This window comes from Ips typographus, linkage group LG13 (assembly GCF_016097725.1).
Source record: "Ips typographus isolate SLU linkage group LG13, UJ_Ityp_2.0, whole genome shotgun sequence".
NCBI classification, from domain to species: Eukaryota; Metazoa; Arthropoda; class Insecta; order Coleoptera; family Curculionidae; genus Ips; species Ips typographus.
The window spans coordinates 722,144-744,680 of record NC_138434.1 but is presented as its reverse complement, the minus strand read 5'-3'; the positions used below and the strand labels follow the sequence as shown (position 1 = coordinate 744,680).

Below are 22,537 nucleotides of genomic sequence, written 5' to 3'. Positions count from 1 at the left end.
GGCAATTCTACTAAGATTTCAAAACTGTTCTATGGCAAAAATCAAAGTAAATTGAAATGACGTAATCATGTTGGTTGCATGCTACAGTCAGTACAAGGGGTAATTACTAGTCAGGTGACATTTAGATTTCAAAATGTATCAAAAGTTCACTTTGACAGATTTCACGCGTCAACACTGGCTTCCTGAAGCTATAAATAACCACAATAAATCTTATCTTTGTTGATTTATGATGCTTTGGGTTGTGGTACCTTCATGATGACGTAACCGCTAATACACTTGGTCTGGACTGTATCAGTATTCTGCAATTTTCACAAATCTGTAAAATATACATAGTAATAGCAGGAAACGGTATGATTAATTAATATCACAATTCTTGTTGCAACTTTCTTTTCACACAGTCTTAACCAATAATTTATTTCTTTGTAATTGATCGCATAATAAAGGATATCCTATGATCTACTTTGCAAGTAGTATAGAACCCACTCCATTTGGGTTCTGTTATTTATACGGGCCCATAAAACTCCAATTAGTACCACAATGAGGTTTTACAGCCTCAAATATTGTTTGAAACCACTTGAAAGGCCTATAAAACTTAAAAACGCCATAATTTACGATGTAACATAAGCCACGTTTTCAATTAGGTAGAAAAAGGGCATTCAGCTGCTGCCGATACCTTAGACTCTTAAACTGTATGGGACTTAATGCTCCAAGGTTGCTCATATGGTGTGGTTCCCATGATCCCAAACCGAAACCCACTTTATGGTACTCTTAACCTATAATTTAGTGTTTGCATTATTACAAAGCTACAGATTGTCTTTGGATATGTTTGTAGAATATCAATAATCAACCTTGAATCTTCCTAGCAACAAATATACACTGTGGTTCTGTGTATATGCTTACTGAATTAATTCAAACTTATGTAACATCTGTAATAACAAGAAACGAAAAGTTAGGTTCGGCAACGTATGGCCGGTGTGATTTACAAGGACACGTGACCTAAACATTGCAGGCGATTTGAAGGTCACATGATGCACGTAATGTTGATAAAAATGTATGTAATTGCAAAGCAAACAATTTTGTATCTAAATGTTGAGTCCACATGTGCAGTATTTGCGAAAAAAACAGCACTGTTGGTAGATTGTGATTGGCCTAAAATGAGCAAGAAGTTTTTGATTAATTACAAAATTTGCCACTGTGTTGTAGCTGTAGGCACATGTAGACTTAACAATAATGTACTCCCCTAGTTTTGATTACTAACCTTTACAAAACAAGTAAAATAACATACATACTTTGAATTCTTAAGCCATCCAACAGAGAAGGTTTTCTTCGTAAAAGGGCTTAAAACCAATGCTAATCCAACCGTCACAGTTGCCACTCGCAAACACATTACACAATTTAACAGAAAAACGTGTATTTTAGGAAAAAAAGAACAAAAAAACAGTGCAAGAAGCAAGAAGTAAAAAAAAAACGATATTTAAGGTTATAATAACTGGTTGAATGTCAAAGAGTCAAAAATCAAACTGTCAACGTCAATTTGTTGGCAGGGTTGCCAGCTTGTGCAATATTTGATTTGCTCTTCTAAATCATTATCATACAGTTCAGAGATTGAACGCATTAAGAAAACTGATTGCATGGTATAGTCAGGAAAAGGTAATAAAAAAAGATTCATACGAATGTCTGAAAAACACGACAAGAATAAGAAATCGGGTACAATGTCGGACAGATGTCTGGGTTGTCTTTAAAAACAGTAGCGTGGGAACGAAGCCTGTTGTCTTGTGTTTATGGCGCTATTAAAAAAAATGATTGTTTCTCTAAGGGAATATGTTTACCAGAATTGATGGGAATTTGCATGGATTCTGGATTATACCATCCACACTGGATTTATATTGAACATCCTTGTTGGAATATTTTTTAATTTACGGTCATTAAAAGCAATTTAAAAGGAATTCGAATGCAATAGTACTAGGTGACACCAGCAATCAACCTTTAGATTGTCTAACAATGCCCAGACCTATCATCTTTTTGTTATGTAGAAACTGGTTTGACGTGACTGAGCTTGCACGGCAAGCAAAAATTACGATAAGCCTGCAAATTGTTATTATTCACTGTGTGCATTATCATCAAGTTTGTTATCATTCTGCTACCGGGCAAAATTGGATTGATTCTTCCACGATCCGCGGTCAACCGCAAGGAATTCCATTATGAACGGCGTTTAATTTTTGAGAACGTGACCAAACTTATTAAAATCAATTGATGGGACGACCCTTTTATTTGGAAAAGTGTAAATTACCCGATAGGGGCCCTGATGGTCAGTCTAGTTAATTGATTATATAGACAAGTTCTAGAATTATTCCCCTTAAATTATCAGTACAAGCGTATGATTCATTTCAAACGTGACTGAAGATTCAATATTTAAGTACATTATCGTGATTCGTGGAAAGTTTGTGCTTAAATTATTGATATTCACATTCACTACTACGGTTATCAAAAATTGTTGCTAGGGAAAACACGTGTAATATCATTAAGCTTTTAACAGATTGTTAAATTTATCAGTTTAGTTTCACATACAGACTAGAACAATTTTGATTAACGTCAATAAATAATTACTAGAAAATCGTTTTTGTTAATCTTGGCAACACAGCCACATCTCTAATAAAGTACAGCAGAGCTCTAGTCAACCTAACCTCAATTAGTACGTCAACGTCATACTATTGCCAACAGAGTTTCCTAAAAAGGTAAGTTTTATTTATAGTTTAAATTTGAAAAATAGTATATTTTTGCATGTTTTTAATTCATGGGACGTTGTAAAATTGATATTTCTGCTGTGGATTCAACTCATGGAGTCATTCACTTGGACTAACTTTTAGAGCAGTAACCGAATGTTTTCTGTACCGAAATTAGGTTAATTGGTCTCGTTTTCAGTCGGGTCCAATGCAATAATAAATGATTTGGCAAACTAAAAACATTTTGAAGATGTAAACGCACCGAAATACTCGCTAATTGCTTGCGTTCACTTCGTTTTCGATTGACATGCTGTTTCAATGACATTTGATGTAATTACATTAAATTTGCCAATCGAATGAGCCATGACTTTCCAAATGTCAAACAGTGCAAATCAAATGTCATTCGATTGCGATTTTACTGTAAATATTACTGTTATTTGGTTATTTAGTGACGAAATTAATGTCCTTATGGTCTATTTTGCTTAGTACGAATTTTAGTTGTTATGAGAACAGTTCAAGCAAGTTTCAACCATCGTGATATGTGTCATTATGGTCCAATTTGGTTTCAAACTGTTCACGTCAGTAAGATTGACAAAATGGACGACTAAATTTACAGGGTTCTGTTAAAGTTTTAAGGTTATAGTCACTACTATAGAGGGTTTTGCAGTTTTAATAGTAGGGTGGTAAAAGTATATTTTTCCACAGTATTTTTTAATTATCCATAAAAAACATTAAAATGTCATTTTGTGTGAAATTAGCATCAAACAAGTGTAACAAGTTCCAAGTGCAATGCACTCTATCTTCTAAAATTAAACTGAAGCGAGTTCTTCATCATCATCATCATCATCGTGAAGAAACCGCTACATTTCCGCAAACCGGGTCACTTTTCAGAATCTGGAATCGATTGCACGTTAAAATCGACAAGCGATCGGATAATTCGCCATATCCTGCCTGAGATTCTCGGACGTAATGGCCGGTTGCCGTGAATGAGCCTGACATTTACCCAGGTTTGCGGTTTATTGACCTTTTTACCGTAAAATTACGTAGTACAAGGCCATTCCGCGAAGAAGTTTTCGCTGATGATTGTTTGTTTGCCTCTTTTTGTTCGTTGCGCAAACAACCACCTGTTAACGCCAGAGGCTTCGATACCAAAGTATCTAATTAGCTTTAATGAATGATTAAGTCCCCAAGTATTCATAATTGACACCTGGACTCGTGAACTAGACAACACTCCCACTATTCTCTATTAGGTTAAGTGAGATCGCCTTCGTTAACGTTATTTTCATAGCCTTGAACAATAGTACTAATTAGTAATAGTTAAACGTGCAAGAAGTCTCTATTCATATACCTTTTAGGTGTTTTTCATGTAGCATATCCTATGCCGATATTCAGCTGTTTTCGAGAAAATAGTGCTCAATAATAATAAGAAACAGTAATTAAAAAGATAAATTTAATAATTTTTTTATTATTATTATTAATTAAACTCCTAATTTGAGCATTTTCGTGCACTTTTTCTTAGTCACCCTTTAAATTATTTGACAATTTTTGTTTTTAATTTTTCAAGAACAAACGGGCCTGGTACCAAAAAAGGGCATTGAAGGTAATAGTTGTATTCCTTCAAGGTAAAAAGTGGTAAAAATTTCACACCTTTAACTTGAAGCGTTCCTGAGATATTTAGCAAAAACTACAAAAAAGCTATGTTAACTTTGACGCCCTCTAGCGCCCGAGCCGGGAAACATAGCCGTGTTTGCTCAACGTCACGTGAGAGCACTATTCATTAGCTTTCTTTTGTTATATGGCTCGTATATACAGGATGGTTCAAATAAGCGAGTTATTCACGATTTTCTGGATAAGTGCATGAAAATGCTTAAATTCTGTTCGATTTGAGGGGCGACCAATCAAGACTGCTAGAGCAAAAACAGTTGAGGATCGATACAGACATTTTACATCAAGTAGGCCTAGAATTTGACGTAGATTCCAAAAATCAAATAAAAAATGGATCATCCTATGGTTTTTTGCTTAAATTTGGGACACCCTGTATACTAATGGATTATCTAGGAAAAAAAAACAATAAACCAGACACCAGCTGAATATCGACATAGGAATCCATAAATGCAACAAAAAATTACTGTTCTCATTTGAAAATGTCAATGAAAGCGGAATTTTGGGACACCCTGTATATCTAATTATTTTTTCAAAAAATGCGCCTGTGAATTTGAATCGAATTTATTCCATACTTTATGGACATACTGTATACGAAAAAAATTGTATTAAAACATAAAATGTCATTATGGTTGAAATTAGCTTCAAACAAATTCCTAACCTAGTGGAATTTAGTGTTAACGCTGCAAAGTACAGCGAGGAAAATACGACTTTAATGACATATCTTTGTTTTTAGAGTCAAAAATCTTTTAGACACGGTAAATAATTTTGGTCAGTTAACCATACAAAGAAAAAACCAAATTAAAAAATTACAGACCTGCTTTCGAGATCAGTAAATTACCCACAGAATACAGAGTTGTATTCAGAAAAATGTTTTTCATTAAATGCTTCTATAATTCCAGAAAGGGCGTTGCACCCTCGTCTGGTACTCAAGATGAGGGTTATCCCAGGGTTAATAACGTTGATAAAACAAAATCAGATATCATCTTCGTCACGTTTTAGAGGAAATACGATAGCTTCGCGATTGTTTTGTCTCATCACGTAGTGAAGATAAAATATCCTCGAGTTTTTAAGCGTTGAAAAGTTGGAAAAAATGCCACAACTACCTGGTTTATCTTAAATAAAAAGTGGGTACCACTCGGGAGTCGTTTTTGTCTTTAATTCACCAGAGAATGGTCGGGGTTCTGTTTTCACAGACCGATTTTTTTCAATTGGTCCACATGGTAAACAGCAGTCTTAATGCCTTTAATGTAAAAAGTTTTTTCACTCCAGTTGAATATGCAATTAAAATCGTCTGGAAATGGTTTCAGTTTTCAATTTTTTCAAATCTGACGTCACTGACTGAAATTTGCAAGATATTGAATTTCAAAAAAAACATACCCACAAGTGTTATTTCCAGTGTATTTAATAAAATATATTACACGTTTTAAGTAAGTGAAATTATTTGATGTATTAATGCCAGTATATAGAGTGGTCAAAAGGACTACAAACTGATATATTGAACCATCCTGTAGAGCTCGAATCATCTAAGAAAAGGCCACAGGCGTCATCAAACGATGATGTCACGATCTCTGTACGTCTCGCTCTAAATATTGCTGCTCTCGTTACTTTCCAAGTTGTTGCAGCCAGTCAGTGGCGTGCTATTATTTTATCAGTAAAATGAAACATTTTCGTCGTTTTTAATAAAGAAAATAAAAGACAACAAGTTTTTCAAAGGAATGGAAACTCCTTCTGCTTCTTTCTTCATAAATTGTAAGACGTTACTGACGATTTCACGGCCTTGGCTGTATATGATAACACCTTTCTTTCCAACCTTTTTGAAAGACATTTTGACAAAATAACGTTTTTTATTCATAACACTATGTGAACTTCAACTGCGACCATCAACAATACAACCAAAACACCAGACTAAAACGGAACCTAACCTAACCCCCTAAGTCTCCCTGTCCGCCACTACATTTTTTTAAACTTGGCAACACCGTTTAGAGTGCCGGCTAGTAAAAGCATATAAAAAGGTCCAAATGTCCCTGGCCGCTGCCGCATCTGTTTTAATTGTGTCCAAGTAAAAACCGTACTACGTTGCCAAGTGGCTTTTTGACCGCTTAACAATATATTTTCGGGAATATTTTAATAGGACGCCTCTGATTATATCTAATGCGACGGCAACTGTAGAAGGAGAAAGAAATAGTTTTAAAAACTGCGTCATTGATGATGCGGTGGCCTTTTCTCATCTGATTCGAGCTCTAACTGTTAAGATAACCGAATTATCGTTTAATTGGGCACTCTCAGCTTTTCCGCTATCAAATATTGTTGGATTTTTAATACTTAGGATTAGAACCGCTTAACCATCCGGGCGACTTGTCAACTGTCAATTAAATTATGACGTCAGCAATGATGGACGGTTTTAAACCTAAATGTTAAAAATCTAACAATAGCTTTCAATTTGCTGATTTTTTGGGCCAAACAGAAACTACTTTACCCACCATCATTTCAGAAACCTTTGGCAACTTCTAGACGGTTCTAGAAATTATTGGAAGCTTTTAAACTGCTCAAAAATCGCTTTTAAACCGTTTTGAAATCTGTTAAAGGCTGCTAGACTAGTTAAAGAGCTTTTAGACTGTTTTAAAAGCTTCTAAGCTGCTTCAGGAGCATTTGAAAGCGTCTCTAGACACTGTTTTCAAAGCTTTTGGTGTTTTGGAAGGTTCTGAAATCTTGTTAAACTACTTTAGGAGAATTTGGAAGGTTTCTGGATAGTTCAATGAGCACATTAACGGTTCTGGAAGTTGTTAAATTGCTCTAGAAGCTTTTGGGCTGTTTTGAAATCTTTTGAGAGTTTCTGGACTAGTTGAAGAGCATTTGGAAGCTTCTAGGCTGCTTCACAAGCATTTGGAAGGTTTCTAGACAATTAAAGGCGCATATTGAAGGTTCTGGACTACTTTAGAAGCATTTGGAAAGCTTAGAAGACTGAGAAAGCTTTTAAAATGTTCTAGAGTCACACAAAACCATTTAGACAGCTTTGAAACCTTTCGAAAGCTTCTAGACTAGTTGAAGAACATTTGGAAGCTTTTAAAATGTTTTCAAAGCCTTTGGAAGCTTCTAGGCTGCTTCACAAGCATTTGGAAGGTTTTAAAATGTTCTCAAAGCCTTGGGAAGCTTCTAGGCTGCTTCACAAGCATTTGGAAGGTTTTAAAATGTTCTCAAAGCCTTGGGAAGCTTCTAGGCTGCTTTACAAGGATTTGGAAGGTTTTAAAATGTTCTCAAAGCCTTTGGAAGCTTCTAGGCTGCTTCACAAGCATTTGGAAGGTTTTAAAATGTTCTCAAAGCCTTGGGAAGCTTCTAGGCTGCTTCACAAGCATTTGGAAGGTTTTAAAATGTTCTCAAAGCTTTTAGAAGCTTCTAGGCTGCTTTACAAGCATTTGGAAGGTTTTTAGAGAGTTGAAGGCGCATATTGAGGGTGGACTGCTTTAGAAGCATTTGGAAATCTGCTCTAGAATCATACAGAAGCTTTTAGATAGGTTTGAAATCTTTTGACAACTTCCAGGCTAGTTTAAGAACATTTGGAAGCTTCCAGGCATTGTTTTGGAAACTTATGGAGTTTCTGTAGTGTGTTGGAAGTAGAGATGGGTTTTCACTCGGGAGGAAAGGAATAATGTAACAATTTGTAGGTAATACAACTTTCACTCAGATTTAAGGTCAAGTATTATAGTTTGTATTACTTTTTCATTAGTTTTGAGGCTAAAACAAGACCGTTTTGACAGTTGACCACACTATAAAGTAGGGTTAACCTGAAAGATCAGGGTTCTTTCGAAAAAACCCTAAAGGTTTATATTGTTTTTTCCCTCTGCCCCATCTCTAGTTGGAAGTTTTGACCAATCAAAAATCTCATGGTACAATCGCAAACTACTCATTCCACTGAGATTCACGGAAATGCTACTAGACATGTAGACTTGAGTCCTTAAATAATTAGACATAATACGAATTAAGCATTCCTTTAATTAGGTTGGTAATCCGTGGATGCAATGTGTAATCACGTAGGACGAAATGAACTAATAAAACTAGATCCATGTCTCTTTTCAGTACCGGAATAAATTGAAATATTACGGTTATTCATTCGTTTTAAACTAAAGAACTTTTTATATAAAGCAGTTCCGGCAAATATATGCTTTTAATCCAACAGCACAAGGAAGCGGAAGTTGGTGGATGTATAGGTTACCGAACATCTGAGGATGTCGTAAAGTGTTGCAGAGGATGTGCAGATGTCATTTCAGGTAAATTTTAGGTTAATTACTAGAAAAACGCTAGTAGGTAAATGATCAGAGTGTTCTGTTTAACAAAAAAAAAACTGAAGGAGTTAGAGAAGAATTTTAAAGCACATCCTGAATGAAAAACAGACCCCCACCATCTGCACTACATCCCCTAAAACCGGATATCCAGGTCCTTTTCGATGATATATGCAACCATTTTGCATACGTTTTGGTTCGATACGTGTGGGATAATCAACTGGAAAACAAAACTTTTGAAATTCCTCAAGGATATCGATTTCAAAGAAAGGCCGGCCAGGCAAAAGGCCATTTTGAACAAAACGACCGCTCTGAACGGTTTCTTTCATAACTTTCTTAGAATTTCCCATTCAGTCTAGTCTAGACTTTGTCCCAAATCCTTTTCACTTTACTGAATCAAAAGCAATAACTAAAAAGTCGTCTAAAATCATGCATTCGCATGTTATTTAGATTAGCGGCAATAAAAAATAAAGTGACATAACACATGTTGTATACAGTGTGTGTCCCAAAAATGGGGTCGTCTACCATAGTGGAGTGGAATTTAAGGTTACCAATATGAAAACTTTAAAATACATGCATTGAAACTATTACATTCCTAGTAATTTTAGAAAAAGTTTTAAAAAAAAGTTAAAATGAGCCGGGCACGATCTTCTGTGACGTAGTGAGAGTCCCTTCAATTTCGTAGGAGGTTGACGTTTCATTAAAATTGATAATATCATGCATTCCGTCTCACTCAACTTACTATAAACAGAACAGAGATAGGGGCACATGGATCTTTCCTACGTCACAGATCTATAGTGTGTCCATAAAGTATGGAATCAATTCGATTAAAATTCAGGGAATTATATTGTGGTTTTTTTTCCTAGATAATCCATTAGCATACAGGGTGTCCCAAATTTAAGCAAACAAACCATGGGATGAAACATTTTTTTGGAATCTTCTTCAAATTTTAGGCCGACTTGATGTAAAATGTCTGTAACGATTTTCAAGTGTTTTTGCTCTAGCAGTCTTGATTGGTCGCCCCTCAAATTTTTTTTCGAAATCTGTATAATCATCGGTCCGTTTATTACTGCAACCAACAATACACCAGGTTCACATCTGCTCGTGGAAGACGTGGCAACATAGAGCATAGTCCGAACTGACAGTCGGCTAAACATTTTGAAGTTAGGAATTTTAAAAAGTTGAAAAACCCCAAAAACTACGAACAGAAGAAATAAAAACTTAATTTAGGGTTGTTTAGTTTATTAATTAGTGTTGTTATGGTGAGACCTTCGTAGAATTTAAGATTTTTCTTCACCAAACTGGAAAACTTGCAACATTTGGTGGTAAACAAAGGCGGAAAGTTCCAATCAAACTTTGGCTTGGGAACAACAACCACATTCAATTTAAATTGTCTGGAAAGAACATCACAGAAAGGTGCATTCAAACGAGTCATTAACAGCCCAATACCAACGTTTCAAGAATTATTCCATAAAATTTGCAAGAAAGGAAAGGCAATATGTGTATCCTGGGGACTATCAAATCCTAAAGCAGTGTTTTAACTTATAACAGAATTGTTGGTGTTTTAAGAACTTATTGCTTCTTGGTTTTGTGATTTAAATTGCTTATTTATTTCCTTTTGTAAATTTACCCAGCATAAAATTAAAGAAAAAGCTAATGAGTGCCTAAAAACACAGCTATTTAGGGCAAATGTTTGCACAAACAACACAATCACACTTAAGCATAATACAGTGTTTGGTGAGGATACCAAATCAAAAACAATTTACATTAAAACTGCTACATTAACAGGAACCCAAGTGTGACCGTATGTTTCGATAAGCATTTAGGTTTAGGTCGTTGACGATTTGAAAATTGCAATTTACCTTCAGTAACACCTTCTCCAAGGTTTTGTGCTTAAAGCCGTAATGTTAATTAAACTGGACTGACAAGATTCGCGAAAAAATTTCTTGTGCATCCTGTTTGCACTCCTTTAATTACTTTGAACAGATCGAATGACCCAGCATTCGATGTCTCTCCACCATGTAAACTGATCACTTTATTTTCATATTTTTATGTGAAAGCAAGAGATACTGCCTCTGGTGATCAGTTTTGAAAACAGTTTCTGCCATTCCAACTGTCATTTCTCCGTTTGTTTACGTTGATTTTGCTTAGCACCGGTTTCATAAATATGATGTGACAGGTGTCATATTATTTATAATGTTAGGTTAGGAACGTGTTGCCCGATTTTAGTTCAACTGGCGCTGCGATCTTAACTTGAAACGCCAATTGCAATCACGTGTGTTGCCGCCCTTCCATTATAGGTTGGTCACGTGACATTTGTTTGAAAGCTTAAAATCAGACGGTTTTTAATACCAATGTTTGTTGAGATTACTCATTTGAAACGGTTTGCATTATTTTCAACTAAGCTGTCAAGCTTAAGTGTGGTTGAGACTGTGTAGAAAAAAAGTCACAGTCTGAACCTGGCTTAACCTTAAGCAGGGCTTGAAATTCGACGATGCAAATGGCGGCTAGTCGTACCTAAAAAAACTTAACGTTTCGGTGGAAAGGGTACCACCGTCTTCAGAGAATATAAAAAATAAAAAAACAACGGCAGAAGGGTTTTGTCAGAAATTTTCGTGCACTTTTTCCAAAAGTGTTCCATAACTTGCTTATTTGACAGTTGACGACCAAAAGTGACTGAAGTGAAAAGATAGCTCAGCTCGTAAGCTTTCCAAAAATATGCTTATTTCAGTTAATCGGTTGCACCGTTTGGCCGCTAGAGGACGTCAAAGTCAAGCTTCACAAACCTTCAAAGTGATTTAACCACTTTTGCTTGAACCTAAAATAATTCAGTTATTTGAACAGTTACGACAAAAGGTCACTGAAGGTAAAATATAGTCCAGACCAAAGGCTTTTCAACGATGTATTGAAAAAAGGTCAATGGTGTGATAGTTTGATCGCTAGAGGGCGTCAAAGTCAAGCTTTTTGACCATTTTTGCTTTTTACACAGTTTTTGAGATTTTCCCCACAAACTAAAATATGTTTCTCAGTTTTTTGGGACACCCTGTATTCAGCCGCTCATCTGAGAAACCCTGTACCACCCTGACATCCATTTTGCCCCAACTGTTATGGTTTTGGGGATGACCTGGAAAGTATATCAATTTTGACGGTTTTCAGTGCGTGGCACCCTTAAAAAATTACATTTTTACAAATGACACTTTACGTCATTTTTGTATCATTAACCTAAAGGAATTTAGGCAGTGGAAGTTTTTTTTTTTTTATCAATAAATCCAAAGGTACCACCTCTTAAAATATTTGACAATTTTTGTTTTTAATTTTTCAAGGACAAAGGGTGTCTGGTACCAAAAAAGAGCATTGAAGGTAAACGTTGTATTCCTTCAAGGTACGTTTGTGGTAAAAATTGCAAACCTCTAACCTTTTCGTTCCTGAGTTATTTAGCAAAAACTACAAAAAAGCAAGGTTAACTTTGACGCCCTCTAGCGCCCGAACCGGGAAACTTAGCCGTGTTCGCTCAACGTCACGTGAAAGCACCATTCATTAGCTTTCTTTTGTTATATGGCTCGTATATACAGGATGGTTCAAATAAGCGAGTTATTCACGATTTTCTGGATAAGAGCACGAAAATGCTCAAATTCTCTCAAATCTGCTAGAGCAAAAACAGTTGAGGATCGATACAGACATTTTACATCAAGTAGGCATAGAATTTGACCTTTCTCTGCCTCTGGCAATACAAAATGGCTGCCAGAGGCCTCTGGCAATTCAAGATGGCTGCCAGAGGCCTCTGGCACGTTAAAAACAATTCATAGTAAGCTTAAGAAGGTTTCAGAGGCCTCTGGCAATACAAAATGGCTGCTAGAGGCTTCTGGCACGTTAAAAACAATTCATAGTAAGCTTAAGAAGGTTTCAGAGGCCTCTGGCAATTCAAAATGGCTGCCAGAGGCCTCTGGCACGTTAAAAACAATTCATAGTAAGCTTAAGAAGGTTTCAGAGGCCTCTGGCAATACAAAATGGCTGCTAGAGGTTTCTGGCACGTTAAAAACAATTCATAGTAAGCTTAAGAAGGTTTCAGAGGCCTCTGGCAATTCAAAATGGCTGTCAGAGGCCTCTGGCACGTTAAAAACAATTCATAGTAAGCTTAAGAAGGTTTCAGAGGCCTCTGGCAGTACAAAATGGCTGTCAGAGGCCTCTGGCACCTTAAAAACAGTTTTAATATGCTTGAGAAGGTTTCAACTTCTAATTTGACGTAGATTTCAAAAATCGAATAAAAAATGGATTTTCCCGTGGTTTTTTGCTTAAATTTGGGACACTCTGTATACTAATGGATTATCTAGGAAAAAACCAAACTCTCTCAAACTCAAGTACTTCTGACACAAACGTGACCTTCTCGATCTCGACGTTTAACGAGTTGTGTGCATTGTTGCCAGATTGCTAGTTAGTTAGTAAACATCTGGCAACGTGGCGCGTTAAACGTCAATGACGTGCATCGGCCGATTTATTGCCGTCTACTGTAGGATATGTTACATGAAACATACCCAGAAATGTACGCAGAATCCATAAATGCAACAAAAAAGGTTCTCATTTGAAAACGTCTGGACTGGAAGGTCGTAACTCAATTCTGGGACACCCTGTATATATAATATTTGTCTCAAAAATGCTTGTCATAAAAACGAATTTATCCCATACTTTATATGGACACACTGTATATTTATAGCTTTCTGGTCTCTACACCATTAACTACTTGAAACTGGTTAATGAACGAGAAAATTGTTATTCAGAAAAATCTTGCAAACTAAATCAACTTATAAAGGATAAACAGGACAGGAGCGGGAATGCAAATTCAAAGGTCGTGCACACTGGAAAAACTGAATAATTATACAGTGTGTCCGTGGTACGACTGCTATTTTGATTGTGTTCGATCTTCCATTTTATCTGGTTTGGCAGTTGAAACACGTACTTTCAGGCAAATGTAACAACGATACAGACAGATCGTTTGCATTGTCGACAGTTGTGTTTGAAGAATTTTAACTCGTACAGTTGCAGCATTAATTGAGTAATCGAATGACGAATCTAATTAGTTAAATTGATAGCTCTCTTTAGTTTTATGTAACCCACATGGTGTCCCATCTAACTGTGCGATTCTCACATTTTTTTTAAGTTTAAAAACCGAAATAACGGACAGGGTTGGCTGATTGTTTTATAATGCCAGTTCACGGTCTGTAGGTTAAGAATACACTTAAAAATTATGTTAATTTTCTTGCAACAACGATCGGGCTCTATACACCGTAACCTATTCTTTGAAGCACGTCAATAACGCCAGAAGACGTATCAAACTAGTTTAAGTAAGACAAGGATAGTTTCCTATGATTGATATACTAACTGGAACAGGCATGCTTCAGAGTTAATCAATAATTTACAGAATTTAATTACTTGAAAACTGTCATAGTGGGAAAAAGTCTTTATGCCCATATTTGTATCCTGAAGAGTGCATTGAATTGCAAAACTAACGTTTAACTTTATTTAAATAAAACAAGTTAAATAATGCGCAAAAAGCTGTCAATTTTATCTGAAATATCCCGAGTACATCGGAGTTAATTAGCTTCAGGACAAATTTATGTGTAGAATTCTAGAGTATGGGAAAGAGTAACTCAGAAACAAGTTTGTAGCCGTGTGTGTGTTTTCTGAAATTTAAAATTAATTAGAATTTGCAAGGGTAATTTAAAGTAGCAACTGGCAACAGCGCTGTCCTTGTATTGGCAAAAATTGCACCAGCCGGCAACACCGCAAAAAGTTGACGTTCCTTTATCTGTTTGAACACCGCCTACTATACTAGAAAGTGCTTGTCAAAAATTCCAATATGGCGGAAATAGTTGTGACAGTTTGCGTTTGTTTGTATTGTGGAAACTGAGTTTTTTGAGGATTAGACGAATTTTTACGGTTTAAAATCAAAACTTGAGGTTATTTGCGTAAGTTATTTTTGTTTGCTGCCGTTCATCAAGTTTTTCAAGCCACATTGTAACAGCAATTCAGGAAAAAGCCTATTTGTGTCAGTTTTTACTTTACAAGAAACCGGATCTAACTCAATCGTAGTTGAACACTTTGAAATGGGATGATTTTACTCCAACACTATACTCAATGGTAAGTACAAGTGCTTTCTAGTACAGTAAACTTATTAGGTACTTGTTACATGCACAGATATGTGAGTTACATTTTAAAGCATCCTTCATTGTGAGGGCAACAAAAATAATTTTGAATGAATGTTCTTGGTAATAACAGAAGAACCATTTACCAGTTTTGCTTACCTAGTTTCAAGGATTTACAGATTTTCTTGTATTGAACAGGGTTTAAACTAGTTTGCTGTGTGTTGTACTTTCCAGGACAAATATTCTAACCAATTTTTAGTTTAGGCTTGACTTGATTGTGTATAAAAAAGCTCTATCTATACATATCTGGATCAGGAATGAACCTTTTTTTTGATTTTCCACAAACATTGAGTGCATCATGTGACCCGCCTGTCTTTAGGTCACGTGCTTTGAATGGCGCCTGTAAATTACACGCAAATGAAACACCCAGAATGTTGTTTGTTCTTTCATCATCACATGACTTAAACAATAAAATTGTTTATTACTGTGAACGTGTCAAGTCACAAGAAACTCATTTTCAAGGTTGTATAATCTATTAAAACTAATCGATAATCAGCTGGAAATATTCATTTCCTTTCTTGCTCTTTGACAGGTTATCATTTACTTGAATCGTACACATCTTACAGCTTTAAAAACGCAATACTAATTTCCTCAACAAACAATTTATTATAGTACGTCATAGGCAAGTTAACGTATCTGATTCATCTTTTTGTGTTCAATTTATTAGATGTAAGCAATACTGGGAATATGTAAATTGTAGACTAAAGGTCCAGTTTGTATGATGATGATGATTTTACATCATACACTGTACAATAAACTTGAAACCAGTTCTTAATTTGTTCAAGTCTCACCTGCTGTTCCATTGCCATCATTTACTCCCCCATTCATTATTGTCTTGCACATAATGTATTATGCCCTTAAAGCAGGTAGAAAAATCCCATATACTGAATTTGCCAGCCACCATACTACACCTATAATAGTTGTGAGTTACAGTTACATGCATGCAATTCAAAGGTACCACCCAAAGGAATTTCTCCTTCGATTGGGTATCTCAACCGTGAATTTAGGTACTATACTTTCTCACAGCAACGTTGCCCAGCCATTGTTTTTCCAAAGTAACAATCAACAAACAAAAAAAAAACGTTATTGCATTGTTTCATTATGTAAGACGATTTTGTTGGCAAAAAGTGCGCTGCTTGAAATCCATTCTAAGAACGCGGTTTTGCATATATTTGCCGTATTTGTCCTTAACATTTTGCCTTCACCAGTTTGTTTACACTTAAATGGTTACCACTACACACCTAGTTTTCAAACAATAATTAAGTATACTGGTAAAATTTTGACAAACTTCTATAAATAGTATTAATTTAAAGGTTCCAATCTAATTACTACTGCCAAGTAACTGGAACGGATTAAGCCACAGTTTTAATAAGTAAGATTCAAATAATCTTTCAAGATAGCTGCCATCTGCCGTACAAGTATCGGTACCACTTACCACACTTGGTATGAGTGCTCATAGATGGCGATGGTGGCAGCAGGGTTGGTACCATCTTTACAGTTTTCTGTACGTGCGGTTCTTTCAAGTTGCCTGTATTATAGTAATGGTAGGGCGCATTCACCATTGTTCCAGAACATTGACACTGAAACTGTAAAGTCAGTTAATTTAGACTAAACTCACCTAATTTTTCTTTTTAGTAAAAAATTGCATCTTGTACACGTGTATTTTGTTTCTAGATAGTCTACAGGGTGTACAAATTTTAGTAACATCCAAATTCATGATTTTTTAAATTACTATTACTACTCACCTTATTTAAACATAAGTTTGGTTTGTTACTTAAAGTTGAGACACCCTGTATATTAGTTTGTACTATTCTGATGATTTGATTCGTATTTTGCTAAAAAAACGAGTGATTAAAATTTCAGCTTGTACTATGGTCGGGCGCATTCACCATCAATCCAGAAGTTTAGCTTGATAGGTGTTTTTCATAATTTTATTGTTAGAAAACGTTTCGAAACATGTTTTATAAAACATTCTCAGTTAGTTCTAAAACAGTTAGTTCAAATCTAAACATATTTGTAGTGGTTTAGACTGTTTTAAGTTAAAAACTTATGAAATATTGCTGTTTCACAGTATACGGACTGCAAAAGGTTAGTTTTAGGGTTACATGACCTCCCTGACGTTTTATCGCATTAGGACTATCTACACAAAGTAAATCGAAATATTTAACATGCTAAATAAGCTATAAAAGGAGTCAATGTTACAACAGTTTTTAGGATTTACTTAACCATCAATCACTGATAATACTAAAGATCATTTTTCCCAGAAGAGATGATAAACGATTCTTGAAGTCCGTGTAAATCAGTTTGATTGGTTGGTCAGTTTGAGTGCTATGACGATTATGATCCGACATATTTTCAAGTCGTAAATACCCGCTCCTAAAATGTTTATGGGGCCATTATATTTTGTTGCAACTGGTCGGAATTAAAGTGGTTCTTGTTTCGAACATTTCAGTGAGTTGGTCAGAAAAAAGCAGTTGTCATGACCAATCACTGTGATTTACGCTGAAATGTGGTGTTTGAAAATTCTGCAGTGTAAAACGACCTTTAAACGTACAATCTGCATGCACCACAACCAGAAAGTACGTTAGAGAATCTCGTTGGAATGTTCATTAGCCCTGGGCAGTTCATATAGCTTTTATGCTTGGACTGACCTTTCATCTCTGTCTAGGCAAAAGAGGTACCAGATCTAGAAGGTACTTGAAATAGAGCAGTCTTGTTTGCATCAAGCAAAACTGTTTGACTGCTAATAAGACAAAAACAAGTTATTTTTTGCAGTTTTTAAAGTTCCAAAAGTAGTACCTCGATTACTTGCAAAACAATGCAAGTGGTACCGACAACTTCAGGGCACAAAACGACCAACTATAGGAATTTTCTCCTGGATATGATAAAAGCAATATGCAAAACGTCAAAATTTAATTAATGGTAGTCCGGCTAGTTTCTAATGGTTCGAAGATCGTTAATTTGCCTAAAAATTCCGATACATTATGATATTTAATTAACTTGTTTTGCTAGCAGTTGTTTAATAATTAATGATTTAACTTTTCTGTTAATGACACCGAAATTTGATAATTTGAATAAACTAAAATAAAGAAAACATCATGTCATTATAGTTCATTTTAGCTTGTTATCACTATTCGTTTTTAATGACAAATCCTATTAAGAAGTCGAGTTTGTTCAAGCCAATTTGAACCATAATGTCAGTTTTTTGTTTACAACCAACCAAGTCTTTTTTATTGCAGCATTTTTGGATTAAGTAGGTTAATCAAACAAAGAGTACAATGACATATTTACGATGATTTTCCTGAAAATTTACACACAAAACGGAAATCGCAACTTCCTTCCGTTTAGCAGGAAATTACCAATATTGTTACTAACCAAACATTGCTTTATTTGAAATCATGTGACTTGTCAAAGGCTTTCGATTGCTCGTAATAAAATCCGTTACACACAACACCAATTGGGCTAATCTCAGGTAAGTGGCACATTCGAGACGTGTCTCATACAAGCCTGTTTATATATTTTAAAAGCAAACAGCGATAACAAAGCCATTTTGTCGAATTATGTGGAGAGTTGAGTGCCTCGATAACCGAAAAGTTGTTTTTTTTTTGGTACCATTAACTCAATCTAATAATAATGTGGAACATCAAAATTCTTAGTACAAGTTAGCCTTGAAGGTACAATAAGTAATTAACAATTTTTCTACCGGTTTGTAGTACCAAGAACTATTTTTTTTATTACATTGTACCATCAGTTTTATGGTTTAGTATACTGAAATCAATCATAATGATTCACATGGCATAAATTATACAATTTTGTAATGGATGGAGTGAAAGGAAAAAGCCTACACTGTCTTGTTGCAGAATTTTAGATACAAAGAAGCTTTCACACCAAATCATCGTATCTAGAGCGTTGGAAATCAAACAATAATTCTCCTGGTAAAATGCAAACAAACTCTTGTTGGTTCAGTTTGCAGATGTACACCGAGACAATTTTTATCCACTTAAAACCATTTTAAATTCACAGACTGTAAATATTTGTCCGGGCGATAATACAGTCAGATACATTCACAGCTCTAAGCTGTTCTTGGTACCACGCAACCAGGTAAACACCATCAAAATGAGAGAGAGAGAGAGGGAAAGGAGGCAGCAGGAAGGTCACGGACGGTCGATGCTGGTGCTGCAACCTTCCATCATCTTCTTTAATCACCCTGGGGTAGACGAAGAGTGGAGGAAGAAGAGAAAGCGTGCGCTAAGCTCGTGCTTCGTGAAGATTAATGCGTTACGGTTCATTTGGTGGGGCGTCTGTCTTACTTTAACTGAAAAAAAAACGTTTTCTCACTCTGTTGTTAACTATCCGAGATTTTTGCTTCACATGACTTTTGAAGAAAGGCACTTGCAGAAAATCAGCATCAGGTTCATTTTGGCTTGACATCAAGTAGCGTTTAATCCGTTTTAGGCCAATTTTGATTCTCCAATTGTCAAACTACGTCATGGTGTCGTCTACAGAGCCTCGGAACGAAGAAGTTTAGAACTTTCTACAACAAACAACAAAGTAAATTAGGCACTCCAATGAAATGTCAAAAACAGCTGATTGAAACTTTTGGAAGGGCAAACACGGACATTAAAACACACTTCCTATTGAATTGTCATTTTATGGAATATCAACTGAAAATCGTATAATTTAATGTAATAAATTTAAGCTAAAACTCTACCAGTATTCATAAGAAAAGTGTGCCTAATTCCATTAGTACCCTTATTTTGCTCTTGTAAACATTTAATCAAATAATATAATTGATGGCAACTGTCAAAAATTTTGACTGTGACATTATACTCCTTTCGGTTCACACTAGTTATGCAACCAAGCATACCTCTTGACACGTGACTGACCAGCATGCTGTATGTATTTTTATATTAATTTAGTAATAAGTGAAATGTTTAACCTTTTTGCCACTAATTTATGACCCAAGATCATTTACCATGGTAGTCATAGCACTCCCACATTGCTAAAGTGGTAGCAAACCTAAATGTTTGTTGTAAATGACAAACCCACTTGAAACCCCAAAAAAAACATTTTTGGGTACCAACCTGTCCACTTCTTGACCACAACCCATTAAAATTATCACCGAAACCGCTATAAAGGGGACTTATGATAAATTTCTGTTTTTTTTTTTATGTTTCCAGCTTGTTAACATATTGTTGTTTGTTTCAGGTAACCGAACCGACTGTTATCGCATCATCTAGGGTACCATTTGGTCTTCTACCAACTGACAAATGTGTGGTATTCTAGGTCATAGACGTACGCTTTTCTTCTAGAGTAGTTTAGGGTTAGTTTTCCTACGCCCATGATGATTATCCTGGTACAATACGTAAATTTAACCACTTTTGATAAGATCGTTAAGGTTGTTGGGTACTTGACACTTGTAATGGTAAGTAATTAATAATATTAAGCTCTATTTTCCAACACCAATTAAAAGGTTGTCTAATAAATTGTCCAGATAGGCCTTAAGCTCGGTTTCGCGTGATACCATCTTCAGGTTCTTGCAATTCTTTGGCCGATTGCAATGGTATGTCTATTGTCTCGGCGCTTTCTCAAAAGGCACTGTCTGGTTTCTGTATTGTTCGGTATTAGAGTGGAATTTGAATACACGTTCGAAGATCAGCCACGATAATCGGTTAGGAATAGTTTTAGTTTTTTTCTACTTAAATCGACAATTTTCGGTAGATCCATAAGAGGCACATCGGATATTTATAAAGTCAAAGTTAGCAAAGATTCCAATCTCCAATCAGGCCATTAAATCTCACAAGAACCGGAGTCGTTTAGAGAAAAAAAATTATCGCTAAAACAATCAACCCAAAAATATATTTTGATGTAATGCGATTCGTGAATTTTTCTACCAACCAAATTAGCATTTAAGAAACGGTCAAATCCAGTCTTGCCCAGCATGAGCATTAATACATATTCCAGATGCTTGCATCATTATCATGGTAATTAGTTCTGTTCTTCTTATTCCATAACAACGATGATTCTTTTTCTATACGACTGGAATAAAGTATAAATTGTCCAAGACGATTTGTAGCGTGCGATAAAGCGCAACTTTCCACCCTCGTGGCCGTAGCTTTGTTGTTACCGCCCGGTATCGAGATTCGCCGATCACGCTGGTCACGACAACCACGATGGTATCGTACAAAATGTTCGATTACTTTGCCGGTTTTGCTATTATTTCACACACGAAGACGCCAAGATGGCAATCTGCCCTTTGCTTTGGTGCTCGATTTCGACCAGTAATCGTCCAGTGCAATTTACTGTAATAATTGCAGTTTTTGAGATATTACAAATTGAATTATGTCAGAAGGCTGATTTAATGACATTTTTGGAAACCTCGGAATGTTCTCTACAACTTTGTTTCTAATCACTCTTACTGTCACTTGTCACATGACCGAGTTATTGACGTTTAACCAGAGTGCTGTGCAGCTGTTTGGTTTTGAATTAACGGTCAACTTTGACGCCCTCTAGCGACCAAACGGTGAACTCGATCACCTGATTTAATGGTATTTTAGTAGTGCGTTTTCAATGTCACGTGACTGTTTTTGACAAATTCAAATTGGCGTTTACAGTGTTGCAAGCTCAAAAATTGAATTATCCAAGTCACGTGACGTGTATTTTGCAATTTAGGTTCTTACAACTGTCTAAATTGAATTTATCAATTTTCCAAAGCTTAAATTGTGTTTTTAAGGTCACGTGACTGTTCTTCATAATGTCAATTGGCCTTTACAATGTTGCAAGCTCAAAAATTGAATTATCCAAGTCACGTGACGTGTATTTTGCAATTAAAGTGTTTCTAACTGTCTAAATTGAATTTATCATTTTTCCAAATTTTAAAGTGCGTTTTCAAGGTTACGTGACTGTTTTTGACAAATTCAAATTGACGTTTACAGTGTTGCGAGCTCAAAAATTGAATTATCCAAGTCCCGTGACGTGTATTTTGCAATTTAAGTTCTTACAACTGTCTAAATTTTGTTTATCATTTTTCCAAATTTTAAATTGCGTTTTTAAGGTCACGTGACTGTTTTTGACAATGTCAATTGGCCTTTACAGTGTTGCAAGCTCAAAAACTGAATTATCCAAGTCACGTGACGTGTATTTTGCAGTTTATGTTCTTACAACTGTCTAAATTTAATTTACCAATTTTCCAAATTTTAAAGTGCGTTTTGAAGATCACGTATGACTGTTTTTGACAATGTCAATTGGCCTTTACAGTGTTGCAAGCTCAAAAATTGAATTATCCAAGTCACGTGACGTAGTTCCTGCAATTTTACCACTGTCAAACTTGAATTACCAATTTTTCTGTCAGAATTTTGGAAAAAACAGTCACCTGACCTTAGAAAATCAATTTTAAGCTTTCGAAAAGATCAAATAAAGTGTCAAAAATTTGGAAAAATCTTTACGTTGTCATCTAACCTAACCTAAAAATTGTCACGTGACCGAACGTGAATTAACGGTCAACTTTGACGCCCTCTAGCGACCAAACGGTGAACTCGATCACCTGATTTAATAACATTTTTGGAAACCTCGGAATGTTCTCTACAATTTTGTTTCTAATCACTCTTACTGTCACTTGTCAAATAACCGAGTTATTGACGTTTAACCAGAATGCTGCGCAGCTGATTGGTTT

General features: G+C 35.6%; 2 long non-coding RNA genes across 4 annotated transcripts in view; both read right to left on the bottom strand.

The window, feature by feature from the left end:
* Positions 1-51: 51 nt before the first annotated feature.
* LOC145737353 (uncharacterized) lies at positions 52-1,854 on the bottom strand. Its single transcript, XR_014180357.1, has 2 exons — positions 1,290-1,854; positions 52-316 (listed from the first exon to the last, which is right to left on the bottom strand). It is a non-coding gene; the product is annotated as an uncharacterized LOC145737353 (long non-coding RNA).
* Positions 1,855-15,237: 13,383 nt separating this feature from the next.
* Positions 15,238-22,537, bottom strand: part of LOC145737352 (uncharacterized) — a 26,055-nt gene continuing 18,755 nt past the window's right edge. Inside the window, exons 3-4 of one of the 3 annotated variants that reach the window (XR_014180356.1) lie at positions 15,882-16,451; positions 15,238-15,776 (exon numbers count right to left, since the gene is read on the bottom strand). This is a non-coding gene — a long non-coding RNA (uncharacterized LOC145737352). Of the gene's footprint in view, positions 15,777-15,881; positions 16,452-16,571; positions 19,181-19,236; positions 19,400-22,537 lie in introns of those variants that run through there. The other 2 variants (XR_014180355.1, XR_014180354.1) reach the window with 2 other exon arrangements.